We start from the raw sequence: 13,505 nt of genomic DNA, 5'->3' as shown, positions 1-13,505 counted from the left end.
GTGTCCAAAAGAGACGGTTGGGGAATTCCCCAGAGTGTCCAAAAGAGACGGTTGGGGGAATTCCCCAGTGTCCAAAAGAGACGGTTGGGGAATTCCCCAGAGTGTCCAAAAGAGACGGTTGGGGAAATTCCCCAGAGTGTCCAAAAGAGACGGTTGGGGAATTCCCCAGAGTGTCCAAAAGAGACGGTTGGGGAATTCCCCAGAGTGTCCAAAAGAGACGGTTGGGGGAATTCCCCAGAGTGTCCAAAAGAGACGGTTGGGGAATTCCCCCAGAGTGTCCAAAAGAGACGGTTGGGGAATTCCCCAGAGTGTCCAAAAGAGACGGTTGGGGGAATTCCCCAGAGTGTCCAAAAGAGACGGTTGGGGGAATTCCCCAGAGTGTCCAAAAGAGACGGTTGGGGAATTCCCCTGAGTGTCCAAAAGAGACGGTTGGGGGAATTCCCCAGAGTGTCCAAAAGAGACAGTTGGGGAATTCCCCAGAGTGTCCAAAAGAGACGGTTGGGAAATTCCCCAGAGTGTCCAAAAGAGACGGTTGGGGAATTCCCCAGAGTGTCCAAAAGAGACGGTTGGGGGAATTCCCCAGAGTGTCCAAAAGAGACGGTTGGGGGAATTCCCCAGAGTGTCCAAAAGAGACGGTTGGGGGAATTCCCCAGAGTGTCCTAAAGAGACCGTTGGGGAAATTCCCCAGAGTGTCCAAAAGAGACGGTTGGGGAATTCCCCAGAGTGTCCAAAAGAGACGGTTGGGGGAATTCCCCAGTGTCCAAAAGAGACGGTTGGGGGAATTCCCCAGAGTGTCCAAAAGAGACGGTTGGGGAATTCCCCAGAGTGTCCAAAAGAGACGGTTGGGGGAATTCCCCAGAGTGTCCAAAAGAGACGGTTGGGGGAATTCCCCAGAGTGTCCAAAAGAGACGGTTGGGGGAATTCCCCAGAGTGTCCAAAAGAGACGGTTGGGGAATTCCCCAGTGTCCAAAAGAGACGGTTGGGGGAATTCCTCAGAGTGTCCAAAAGAGACGGTTGGGGGAATTCCCTCAGAGAATCCACGAGGATAAAAGCAGGGCAAGAATGGATGTTCGGGGCTGTCGAGAGGGACTCGGGCCGTCGTCGCTGTCTTCACGTCATCAAATTGTATTTAACGTCCCACATTGTATAAATGTGCATGCACGTGTAAGCGTGCGTCTGCAATTAGATTACGATCATGTCGTCATCGTCAGGCTTGATCTCTCCACTGCTAGACGAGCGTCTTCCCATGTCATCGCCATCCTTCGCAGTACCGCGGTGCCACAATCCGTCTCATCTTTTGCACGTGAGCTGACCTCATTGCTACGATTGTGCAGCGATCGCCCTCCCAGGTGTGTTTCCCCTCCTTAGGCTTCCAGTTGTCATTAGTCTCGACCTTCAGGCATCCTTCCCTTTCAGCGACGTGACTTGCTGCCCAGCGGGTCAGTGTTTATTGCCCGGTCAATGTTACGTCTCGCACGCGTTCTCTAATGCACGTGCTCCTCTCGAATGCACGCGGTTATCTGTCTCCCGTACGCTCCACGGTTATGTTGGGCACTTTTCAGCTTCTGTACCATCGTATAATCGTCGATGTCCATATCTCTGAAGCGCATGTCATAGCAGGTAATGTACACTGAGTAAACGCGTTCTATTGTACGTATGTATGTTCAACGTCGTCTTTCGCATCGTACGCAGCCAACCGTGATAATCGGAGGTACAGGGGAAGGACAGCGAAATTAAGTTGGTACATACTTTGCTTCTCACTGTGAAACAAATTATTTGGTGGTGACACCGCTCCTGCTGCTGCTGCGCTGGCAGTGGTGCACATGCACAATGACCAACAACAATAAACTCAACACACGTGTCAGTAATGCGGTGGCCTTAAAATAAAGAATATATACAGTGAGGGAAAAAGGTATTTAATCCCCTGATGATTTTGTACGTTTGCCCACTGACAAAGAAATGATCAGTCTATAATTTTAATGGTAGGTTTATTTGAACAGTGAGAGACAGAATAACAACAACAAAAATCCAGAAAAACGAATGTCAAAAATGTTATAAATTGCTTTGCATTTTAATGAGGGAAATAAATATTTAACCCCTCTACAAAACATGACTTAGTACTTGGTGGTAAAACCCTTGTTGGCAATCACAGAGGCCAGACGTTTCTTGTAGTTGGCCACCAGGTTTGCACACATCTCAGGAGGGATTTTGTCCCACTCCTCTTTGCAGATCTTCTCCAAGTCATTAAGGTTTCAAGGCTGACGTTTGGCAACTCGAACCTTCAGCTCCTTCCACAGATTTTCTATGGGATTAAGGTCTGGAGACTGGCTAGGCCACTCCAGGACCTTAATGTGCTTCTTCTTGAGCCACTCCTTTGTTGCCTTGGCCGTGTGTTTTGGGTCATTGTCATGCTGGAATATCCATCCACGACCCATTTTCAATGCCCTGACTGAGGGAAGGAGGTTCTCACCCAAGATTTGATGGTACATGGCCCCGTCCATCGTTCCTTTGATGCGGTGAAGTTGTCCTGTCCCCTTAGCAGAAAAACACCCCCAAAGCATAATGTTTCCACCTCCATGTTTGACGGTGGGGATGGTGTTCTTGGGGTCATAGGCAGCATTCCTCCTTCTCCAAACACGGCGAGTTGAGTTGATGCCAAAAAGCTCCATTTTGGTCTCATCTGACCACAACACTTTCACCCAGTTGTCCTCTGACTCATTCAGATGTTCATTGGCAAACTTCAGACGGGCATGTATGTGCTTTCTTGAGCAGGGGGACCTCGCGGGCGCTGCAGGATTGCAGTCCTTCATGGCGTAGTGTGTTACCAATTGTTGTCTTGGTGACTATGGTCCCAGCTGCCTTGAGATCATTGACAAGATCCTCCCGTGTAGTTCTGGGCTGATGCCTCACCGTTCTCATGATCATTGCAATTCCACGAAGAGAGATCTTGCATGGAGCCCCAGGCCGAGGGAGATTGACAGTTCTTTTGTGTTTCTTCCACTTGCGAATAATCGCACCAACTGTTGTCACCTTCTCACCAAGCTGCTTGGCAATGGTCTTGTAGCCCATTCCAGCCTTTTGTCGGTCTCCAATCTTGTCCCTGACATCATTGGAGAGCTCTTTGGTCTTGGCCATGGTGGAGAGTTTGGAATCTGATTGATTGATTGCTTCTGTGGACAGGTGTCTTTTATACAGGTAACAAGCTGAGATTAGGAGCACCCCCTTTAAGAGTGTGCTCCTAATCTCAGCTCCGTTACCTGTATTAAAAAAAAACACCTGGGAGCCTGAAATCTTTCTGATTGAGAGGGGGTTAAATACTTATTTCCCTCATTAAAATGCAAATCAATATATAACATTTTTGACATGCGTTTTTCTGGATTTTTTTGTTGTTATTCTGTCTCTCACTGTTCAAATAAACCTACCACTAAAATTATAGACTGATCATTTCTTTGTTTAGTGGGCAAACGTACAAAATCAGCAGGGGATCAAATACTTTTTTTCCCTCACTGTAATATGCTACGGTTCGGGCAATTACCCTTCTTTTTGATGTGCTACGAAGAAGAGCCATTGTCTAAAACGTCATATTTTAAGGCCCCGACGTTATTGACAACATGTGTAGAGTTTTTTTCTATTTCAATTTTAAGTTAAGTTTTCCAAAATCCTTCCAAAGTGTAACAAGAAAGAGTACATCTAGCGGAGAAAAATCAACGTAAAGTTACAAAAAAACACAACAACGTATAATTTCTACTGGTGGAGAGAGATGATACAATCAATATCGATGCGGTTCATATTGTAATGAACTACCCCGGGGGAGCCAATTATATGGTAGTCGCAATAGTGGCTGAATCCCACAGATGGACATTTGTCCACACTTGCCCAGCGCAGCCTGAGGCTCGGGGCTGCTGGACCTCAGAGAAGGGCAGAGGGGCTCGATATCTGGAGAACGCGCGTGGATTTTAACGCCAAATTGGGGAAGCTGGTAATTGCGTGTGGTGGAGTGGTGGTGCAGTGTTAGCGCACCGCGCTACGAATCAGGCCACCCCAGTTCCATTCCTGCTCACGGCGACCAACACCAGCGACGAATATCTGAACCGGTCCTGGGCACCTCCTAGGTCGATTCAGCATGAAATGAGTACCTGGTGTAATGTTTAAATAGCAACACTAATAGATGACGTTTCGGACAACGGCCCTTCCTTTTCATAGCACATGTGCAGTGAAGAGGAAGGGCCAAGTGCGTGCGTGTGTTAAGAGTGATACAGTAGAGGGCACAGGTGGTGGATCTGCCGGTCATCTTAGTCAACCCATGGCACCTGGGTCTGTCCCGTGACCTCCTGCCAGTGAGCTTTCGACACTGCACGTGGCCTCAAAGTGCACCATGCATGGCACAAGCGCCGTGATGGCATCACCGAGAGCACGTGAGTAAAACCTGGCCACTCAGGTATTTACATATTAAATACGTGTGGCCTTAATGAGCTGCGGTGTTTGCCCGTGGGAGGCATGGGTGGGCTGATAATCCTTGCCAGTGGTGGAATTATCCTCACACTGTGATCCCCACTCTGAGTTATTTTATTCTTCTTCGTCTTCTTCTTCTCTTCCTCTTCTTCTCTTCCTCTTCTTCTTCCTTCCTTCCTCTTCTTCTTCCTCTTCTTCATCGTTTTCCTCTTCTTCTTCTTCTTCTTCTATGTTGTGCTGCGTTATAACTCAAATGTATTCGTAAATAACCTTAAAGTTTGTTTGTTTCTGTCGCGACAATTCCGTGTGAAGCACCCACAGTATTACGGCCAACATTCGCTCCGCCACTCCAACGAGAACCGAAATGAACATCAACGCCATCGGATGAAATCCGGGGGAAACTTTCTGGACGCTTCCGCCACAGCAGCGGAATAATATTTAAAACAAAAATGCATCGGATCGTGTGCGGCTATGGAAGGTGAAGCCTCGTTGAGAAGGAGCGCCTCTGCGGAGACGCCCGGCTCCCCTCTGCCGCGACAACCATGGACCGCAGAGCTCCGCCGCGCTCGAACGCCCCGTTGGGGGAGACGCTGCGCCCGCCTTGACCACAAGCGGACGGTCGTCAACGAATCGCTGAAACTGCGTCCGAAGGGTGGCGACGTGGCGAGGGTCCAAACTGTCACACACCTCCTATTAGCACGGATGGCTGCGTACGGTGCAAACGAAGTTCAACATCCGGTGCAGTACACAGGGAAGCGGACTGGCGAAAGGGCTCCAAAAGAAACTTCAGCTTAAAACACTCAATGAGCCTCCGCTTGAATTCCTGCCTGATCTTTGCGATGATGTAGGCGAGGCGAGGGAGTGATGAGAGCGAGCGGGGCGGGGAAGGTGGAATATGGGGGGGGGGGTGGTATCGTGTGTATTCCAGTCAGGGGACTCGTCGTTGCTTTAACACCGCATTAACCAGATGGATTAGCATTGATAACCCGCCGCAGGACCCCCCCAGCCGAGCCACGTGCGCTGCAAGGAATGAATCACCGCGGTGCAGCTCTGAATGAGACCGCGTGGCCGTGGTGGCGGTGGTGGCAGTGGCGGCGGTGGTGGTTGTGACAGATTAAATTATTCATACGCACAGTAACCAATTACACGTGGAGCATCAATTCAATCCGCGATGATAAGGCAGAGACGGACCTCATTCATCCACCCGCATGCAGAGCGATCCATTCATAGATACCCCGCTGATGTCGAATGACGATCCTCTTACTCTCTCTATCCGCGGGTGGAGGAATATCGTGAAAGCGATGGCTCCACGTGTTACAGAGGAACAGAGAAGGTAGGTGGTGGTGTGCTTGGAAATTCGCGGATCTGTGGTATACAATATAAAGGCAAGATCCCCCCCCCACCCCCCCGGTGTAGCCTCAACAGGCTTTGGAACAAGTGCTGTTCGTGAGCCGTGCTGAAGGCCGGCACGGCACCAGTTACTGTACTTATTTGAGGCTGAGCCAACTTAGAAGAGGCCCAGGATCGGTTCAGATAATCATCACTAGAACAAAAAATACAAAACGTCATCGAGTGTTCCAAGCTAAAGGTCCAATTCAAAAGAATGTAAAGACATCCAAAAGCAGGTTCGGTATAACATTCTGCAGGCATTACTTAATAGCTCATTATAAACACCAGCAAAATTGCAATGCACATCAGCGAACAGAGTAATTCACCTCCCGCGGAATGTAACATCTAAAGCCAACAGAAAGCGATGTCCACAAATTGATGGACACCGCGCTGTGTGTCGTGAGAGCAATATATAATGGCAATAATGCACGCACAAGGTGATATCTAGACATTAGGATCGGTCCTCCCCCAGTCAAATTCGTGACCGTGTTAGTTTAGACAGTAGTTGCAGCGGCAGCTCAAGAGTAAAGACAGCTGCATAAAGCGGATTTAATCCTCGTTATACAGTAAATATCGGTATGGCATTGTCAACGTTGCCTAAACCTCAGGGGCTGTGTGTGGACAGGCTGTCTGTAATCACTGTGGGGACACATTCACGTTATTGCGGATTAAAGTTAGCAACAAGATTTACGACGAAAGCGACATGACTTCTGCTTATTCATACAATCGTTTATACAGGGTGGACCCAAAGGTCAGAACACATAGGGTTATTGTACAGGGTGGGCCCAAAAAGTCAGGACACATAGGGTTATTGTACAGGGTGGCCCAAAGGTCAGGACAAAAAGGGTAATTGTACAAGTAAGCCCAAAAGTCCGGACACATAGGGTTCTTATATTTATGTTATCACATCGGGTTATTTCAGTTACTTTAACAAATGTTCAAACTGACCTCCGTTATCATCAATGCATAATGCTAGAATCATCTTTTCACAATGCATTCATGACTTTTTAAAGATTTCACGTGTAACCTCTCAACATTCATTGATTACGTTTCGTCTGAATTATAGCAATGATGTATTTTTCATTTATTTTTTTAACGTCACCGAGTGTGCGGTCGGAACCCCTGCCCAACGCGACGGCAGCGCCGCTGAACTCGGAGATGACTCCGTCGTGGATTTGGCAGCGAGGACTCTCGTCACAATCGCGGCGTCTCCTCGTCCCTCGGGCAGAGCCGTGGGAAACAAATCAGAGAGTTCGTGCGTGGAGAATCATCCGCACGTTGACAACCCGCGCGCGAGAGATGCGTCCCTGCGCTGCACACCGCTAAATATAGACACGTTCTAACGCGGCGGATTTCAGAGATAATTTCCATGGCCCACTCATTTGCATATAAATCACGCCCAGTGATTTTTGTTCTGATTGGGTTTTTTGTTAGTTTCTTTGTATGCCTGTCCTATATATATAACATGTATGCAGGGTGAAGGATAATTCATGGAATCGTCAAACGAACGTGGCTTCTATTTATACGGCGCTGACCCCCTGTGCCGGGCGGGCAGGCTACAAATACACGCAGGGGCCTTGCGAGAATGAATGGGCGCGCGCCTCTTCAACACTAGACGATCGTTGCAAATCAGCCCCTACCCCATCCTTACGAGTATATTGTTTGTCTCTGTTTTGTTTGGGTTTGGAGGTGTAAACATGTCATTTATTGCAAAACGATTCGCGCGCTCGTGATACAACATCGAGTACTAGCCACCCCCGGTGAATCATAGCCAACTAGCCACTGCTGCTGGCCCTTCTACTGACCCTAACCACCCAGCCACTTGTGCCAGTCATCACAATAACCCTCATCAATTAGTCTGCCAGCGACTAGTAATAGCCCTACCGCTGATACCAACCCCGCGCCCTAACCCACCGCGTGAGTTTCGCACAACCTCATTTTCACTTTGCGTTTGTGTCTCACTGTTGGTCGGGGCGATTCCAGGGAAGCGTGCTGCACATCGAGTGTGGAGGCAGTGCAACTGCACCGGAGCCCCCACACAGACAGACCGCAGAAGCCTGGATTGCAAATAAAACTGCTAGGGCAAAGGAGGGGGGGGGGGGGATTAGATGGGGGGGGTACTTATTTTATCCAACCAGGAGGAATGATGGGCTGATTTGAACTCGTGGCTTTACAGTTGCAAGTCGAGCACTCTTGACTAGCCATGGTGCCGTATCCCACTCCCCATTAACGGGCCGTTCCACTGATTAGGCAGCCTCAATTAAGATTTCAAAAGCGTCTTAATTATACAGATGGGGGTGACATTTTGATGGGAATGATCTCGAGTTTCAGAGCAAGTGGCTTATTTATGGAGTAAGTCAATTGTTTGACATGTACACCAAACTGAATTCACCACCACCAAATGGCCAAATGACCGTGAATGTACCTGTCAAATCTGCGAAGTTAAGCCGGATTGAGCCTGGACATCACTTTAACAGGAACTGCGAGGTGGCCAAACGCTCATTAATGGAACTGTCCAAACTTATCAACGCAGGATCCTCCTGAAAAACGGATAAATGAATGGCGTTATTCATATTACTATTTTCGCTCGTGTAACTTGACAGCCAACTGTCACTTGGGAAGCATTTGAAACACCTCCATCAATTAAAGCCAGCATCCAATAACACTGGTCTACAGCCGAAATTCTTCCAAAAGAAATGTAGTCCAACTGTACTAATTCTGGGTCACTGAGAATGAAAATGATCCTTAAAATTGTTGATTGGCTCTAGTTTTCAAGATATGCTACTGGATCAGTATATATGACCGTTGACAATTTAGGAGAATAAGTGAGTTATAAAGGGAAGGGATCTCAATTTAAACCAGAAATGACTAAAATACATCTTTGATTGAATCGATTAATACATCTATGACTGGGTTCGGACAATACTTGATTTTTGAGCAAAACAATGAATGATGCAATCTGAACATGGTCTTGCATCATGCATGATATGAATTGCATCATGTTAGTCCTAGAAGTCATGGATGATGCAATCATAACTAGGCTTACATCCTTCTGCTGAACAAATTGCCCTATATCAGCTCTAGAAATCATACAGTGTCGTGCTCTTATTTGTCAGTGTTTGATTTTGCAAAGGGACACATTTCTGTTGAGTCAAAGTGAGCAGAGATGCCTCGTACTTGTGTGAACAAAGCAGATCACTTCTGCTATGTTTGTGGTGAAGTGACTTTTGCATCGCAAAAGCGCAGTATAACCACTATGGTTAAGAAAGCCTATCACCTTTATTTTGGCTACAAAATTCGAGATCAGGACAAGATGTGGGCCCCACACATATGCTGCAACACTTGTGCAATAAATCTTCGCCAGTGGTTGAACAGAGAAATATATGCCTTTTGCAGTGCCAATGATTTGGAGAGAGCCAATAGATCATATCAGCAATTGTTACTTCTGCATGGCGCCTCGAGTTGGTAAAGGTGTGTCAAAGAAGAAAAAGTGGACTGTGCATTATCCAAACATTCCATCAGCTATAAACCCAGTACCCCACGGAGACTGCCCGTTCTGATGCACCAGAATCATTCTCACTTGAGTCAGACGAGGAAGAGGATTAAACTTCTGGTCCTGAACCATCAAGGTCACATGACCCAGATTTTCTCCCAACCACCTCCCCTGAACCATTCCGCATAACAAAAGGTGAAATGTAAGACCTTGTCAGGGATTTGGAACTACCCAAGAGTAAGGCAGAGCTGTTGGGCTCCAGACTGCAGCAGTGGCATTTCCTGGCAGGTGATGTTAGGGTTTCCATGTTCCGTGTATGTCAAAAGGATCTTGTCCCATTCTTATTCATGGAAGGTGATCTTGTAGCCTGCAACAACATCGATGGCGTGATGGTTAGCCCTCAACATCGTTCATGCTCCAGATGAGGGGAGACTGTTCATTGATTCATCGAAAATGAGTCTTAAAGCTGTTTTGCTGCATAATAGCAATGTTTTGCCATCAATTCCAGTTGGTCATGCAGTCCATATGAAGTAAACCTTTGACAACATGAAACAATTTTGAGGTGTATAAACTATGACCAATATCAGTGGCATCTTTGTGGCGATTTGAAGGTTGTTGCTCTCTTGCTTGGTCTGCAGACTGGATACACAAAGTGCTGCTGCTGTTTTCTCTGCAAATGGGATAGTTGTGCGAGAGATTCCCATTACATTAAGGTAGATTGGCCACTCTGAAAGTCATTGGAGCCTGGGAGGAAAAGTTGTCAACATCCACCACTTGTTGAATCAAGAAAGATTTTGTTACCACCCTTACATATCAAGCTGGGTCTGATGAAGAACTTTGTCAAAGCCATGGACAAAACACAAGCAGCATTCAAGTACCTCCGTAGAAAATTTCCAAGGTTAAGTGAAGCTCAGATAAAGGATGGTGTCTTTGTTAGTTCTCAAATTCGTGAACTTCTTCGAGATGATTCATTTGACAGTGCACTGCATGGCAAGGAAAAGACGGCATGGAAAGCCTTACAGTTAGTGGCAACATTATTTCGCAAACAACAAGGCACACAACTACAGGGAGTTGGTGGAAAACCTCCCCAAGGCATACAAAAGCCTTGGTTTCAACATGTCACTAAAGATAAATTTTTAACATGTCACGAAAGATACATTTTTAACATGTCACGAAAGATACATTTTTTGCACTCTCATAGAGATTTTTTTCCCACCAAACTGTGGAGCAGCGAGCGACGAGCATGGCGAGCGACTCCACCGGGACATTGCGACAATGGAGAAACGCTCTCAGGGCAAACGGAGCCCATCAATGCTTGCAGACCATTGCTGGGCAGTGACAAGAGATGCCCCATGTAATGAATACAAGAGACAGGCCAAGAAGGGCCGAGTAGACACTGACTAAGGACTAAACTATTTACTTATAGACACGTCATAGTTTGTTGCCTTTTGTTTAATAATACATTTTATCTCTACATCCCCTTTGCTGATGTTTAAAGTGTTACATGAACAGGACACGTGACACGTTGTCATGTAAAGCAACCATAAACACATGAAAAGACCTAGGTTTACAATTTATGAGTAAAACTCTACACAATATACATACATGTATAATGTAAAAAAAAACTTTTATATCTTGGGAACAGTAGCCCATCAGTTGTTTTAATTGTCATATTTGAATTCAGCACGTAAAAATAAATAATAGACAGCACATGTCATCTCTGAAGTAGACGACGTCTAAAGAATTGTAGACCAGTGTAATTAATCACCGTGCTAGCTGGCAATACTTTAGCGGAACCAATTAATTCATATTGGCCAACAACAGCGAACTATGGTTACGTGGTATCCAGCTATGATGAAGAGCACCCATTACTGTTCTTCTTATATTTACGTTGCTTGCCGCGTAGCTAAATCGCCGCGGGCAGCACTCAATTTCACCCGGCAACACCACACATCTCTCTCCTGAAATGGCTGTGGATACTACAGAGTTCCGTGTTTTTCTCTAGTTTATAAAGCCACTCAAGACATAAAATACATCGGTATATAATTAGGTGCGAAATGAAGCTTCGGACTGCACGTGCGCGGTACCTAGAACTGTTAGCCATCGCGGGCTCGGAGTGGACACGATGAGAAAAAAGGGTTCAGGCGACGGGTTTGGCGCAAAAAGTCCACGGCGAGCTTCGCCCGCGAACGCGCGCAAAATCCGCGAGACCGAGCGAGACACCCTGCGCCTGCGCCGTGCCCGCATCCACGGCGCCCCCTGTCGCCCCCCTCACACGCGCGGAGCAAAGCCCCCCCCCCCCCCCACATCTCTCTCTCTCTCTGGGCCAGGCGCGCGGCTCTGCCGTCGCTTGACAATCGCGCGCGTCTCCGCGAGGGTGAAATCACGCAGCTCGAATTAACCTTCCCACCGCATCGCCACCATTGAAGTTCGAGCGGCACGCTGTCGGGAAGAATTTCAGGACTCGGCTTTTAGAGTGGCCCGGTGGGTTGGCACGGACTCCTCGTGGGTGCGAGAAAAGGGGGTTTAAACGCGCCTCCCTTACACCCAGCCACCCTTTCTTGTGCAATGGTACCGACTGATCAGCGCCGAGATGTTTCGTCAAAATAACTCCGCACGACCCGCATTAGGGAGAGGATCGATGGTGGCTGTTTATGCTAAGGCAACGCTAACGACTCGTGTTAATTGAGTTATGCCCGCCCTTAATTGTTGACTGCGAAAACGCAAGGACCTTAATGATTTACCCATTCCAGCTTTAAATTGTACGGCTCCATACAAAAGCACGGTGTCATCATTTCACGTCGCCCGGGCGGGATCAGCGCAGCGAATTTGCACACCACGTCGAGGGAGGGCATCGCTCTATCGCGGACGAGCGGAGCGGTGGCGCAGTGGTTAGCGCAGCGTAGGCTATGAACCCGGAAACTTGAGTTCGATTCCCGGCCAGAGGCAATGAACATCAATAAGCGATTGATATCCAAATCGGACCTGGGCTTTGTGAGACGTAAACAAAAACCGTAGACTTTCACGGATCTGGGCTCCTCATTCAGCAACTGGCGCTGATCAGTATAGTCAAACGACAACAACCAGTGACTGACACTGAATGGGCGGGGGCCCTTCACCCAGAAGTGGATTGACAAAGGTGACGCGATTGTTATAAACACTCTGTTCCCGCCGATCACTATCTTGTCGGCGTCACTTCATTACAACGAGGTTGCGCATCCGCCGCGTGTCCAGTCAATTGTCATCGTTAGCCCGCATCATGATTTAACAACAAAAAAACCCGGCGAATCATTAAAAACACATTCAGTGAATGGTAGCGCGCGTGTAAATATCTCGTGCGATGCGCGCGCCCGTGCGCGTGTGTGTGTGTGTGAACAGCGCACCAGGCGCACCCAGCGGATTCGACGCCCCCCCAACCACCACCACCACCACCACCCAATCACCCCCTCGACTGCTGCTGCTCGCGCCCACGCGATGGCCAAGACGGCGTTGGCTCAGCCCCCGGGGCCCTCTCGCCCTCTCTCTCTCTCGCTCGCTCGCTCGAGACAAACCCAGAAAATATCGCACGCGCTTTTGCCGGATATTTGACGCGGTGTTTACCCGCGCCTTCGTGTTTACCTGGACAGGTCGATTGCTGCCGTGGCCTCGCAGAGAGAGAGAGAGAGGGAGAGAGAGATGGAGAGGGAGAGAGGGCCACTTGTCGGCAAAACCCCACCGTGATTCGCCGACGTCGCCGTGGATAATGTTGGCGGCGGAAGCGCGTCTCCGCGTCCGACTCCCGCCTCCTTTGTACGACCCTATTTTTGGACCGATGACGCCCTGAAGATGATGATGATGATGATGTTCGCGATCTTTCTATCGTCGAGCCAGCCCAATCCCTCCTTCCCACCGCCCTTGTGACGTCGCATAGCCATCGAGCGTGCAGAGCGGTTGGAATGCAGTGGGGGGCACCTCGGGCCGGAGGGGGGGTGGGGGGTCACGAAGAGCGGGTTTGGGGAACACGATAGACCGAGAAGAGGCCCCCATTTGATTATGGGTCTCCATTTGAGACATCTGTGACTTCTGGACATCTGTGAGTAAAACTAAAAAAAGCTTCATAGCTCATCGGATTCCTCCAGTGTGAATACATGTTCTGATTCTGAACTCCTTGCATCAGGGCACATGCCAACCA

At 48.3% G+C, this 13,505-nt stretch overlaps 1 long non-coding RNA gene across 2 annotated transcripts in view; it reads right to left on the bottom strand.

Annotated features, from left to right (window-relative positions):
• The window catches only part of LOC116948389 (uncharacterized), a 68,816-nt gene extending 55,558 nt beyond the window's left edge, over positions 1-13,258 (bottom strand). For both annotated transcript variants that reach the window (XR_012944963.1, XR_004403800.2), the window contains exon 1: positions 12,953-13,258. This is a non-coding gene — a long non-coding RNA (uncharacterized LOC116948389). The remainder of the gene's footprint in view (positions 1-12,952) is intronic.
• Positions 13,259-13,505: the final 247 nt, after the last annotated feature.

The sequence above is a fragment of the Petromyzon marinus genome, chromosome 2 (genome assembly GCF_048934315.1).
Source record: "Petromyzon marinus isolate PM22_M1 ecotype Great Lakes invasive population chromosome 2, UKy_Petmar_22M1.pri1.0, whole genome shotgun sequence".
In the NCBI taxonomy this organism is placed as follows: domain Eukaryota; kingdom Metazoa; phylum Chordata; class Hyperoartia; order Petromyzontiformes; family Petromyzontidae; genus Petromyzon; species Petromyzon marinus.
Note: the sequence above shows the minus strand (reverse complement) of the source record. Positions and strands in the feature narration are given on the sequence as shown.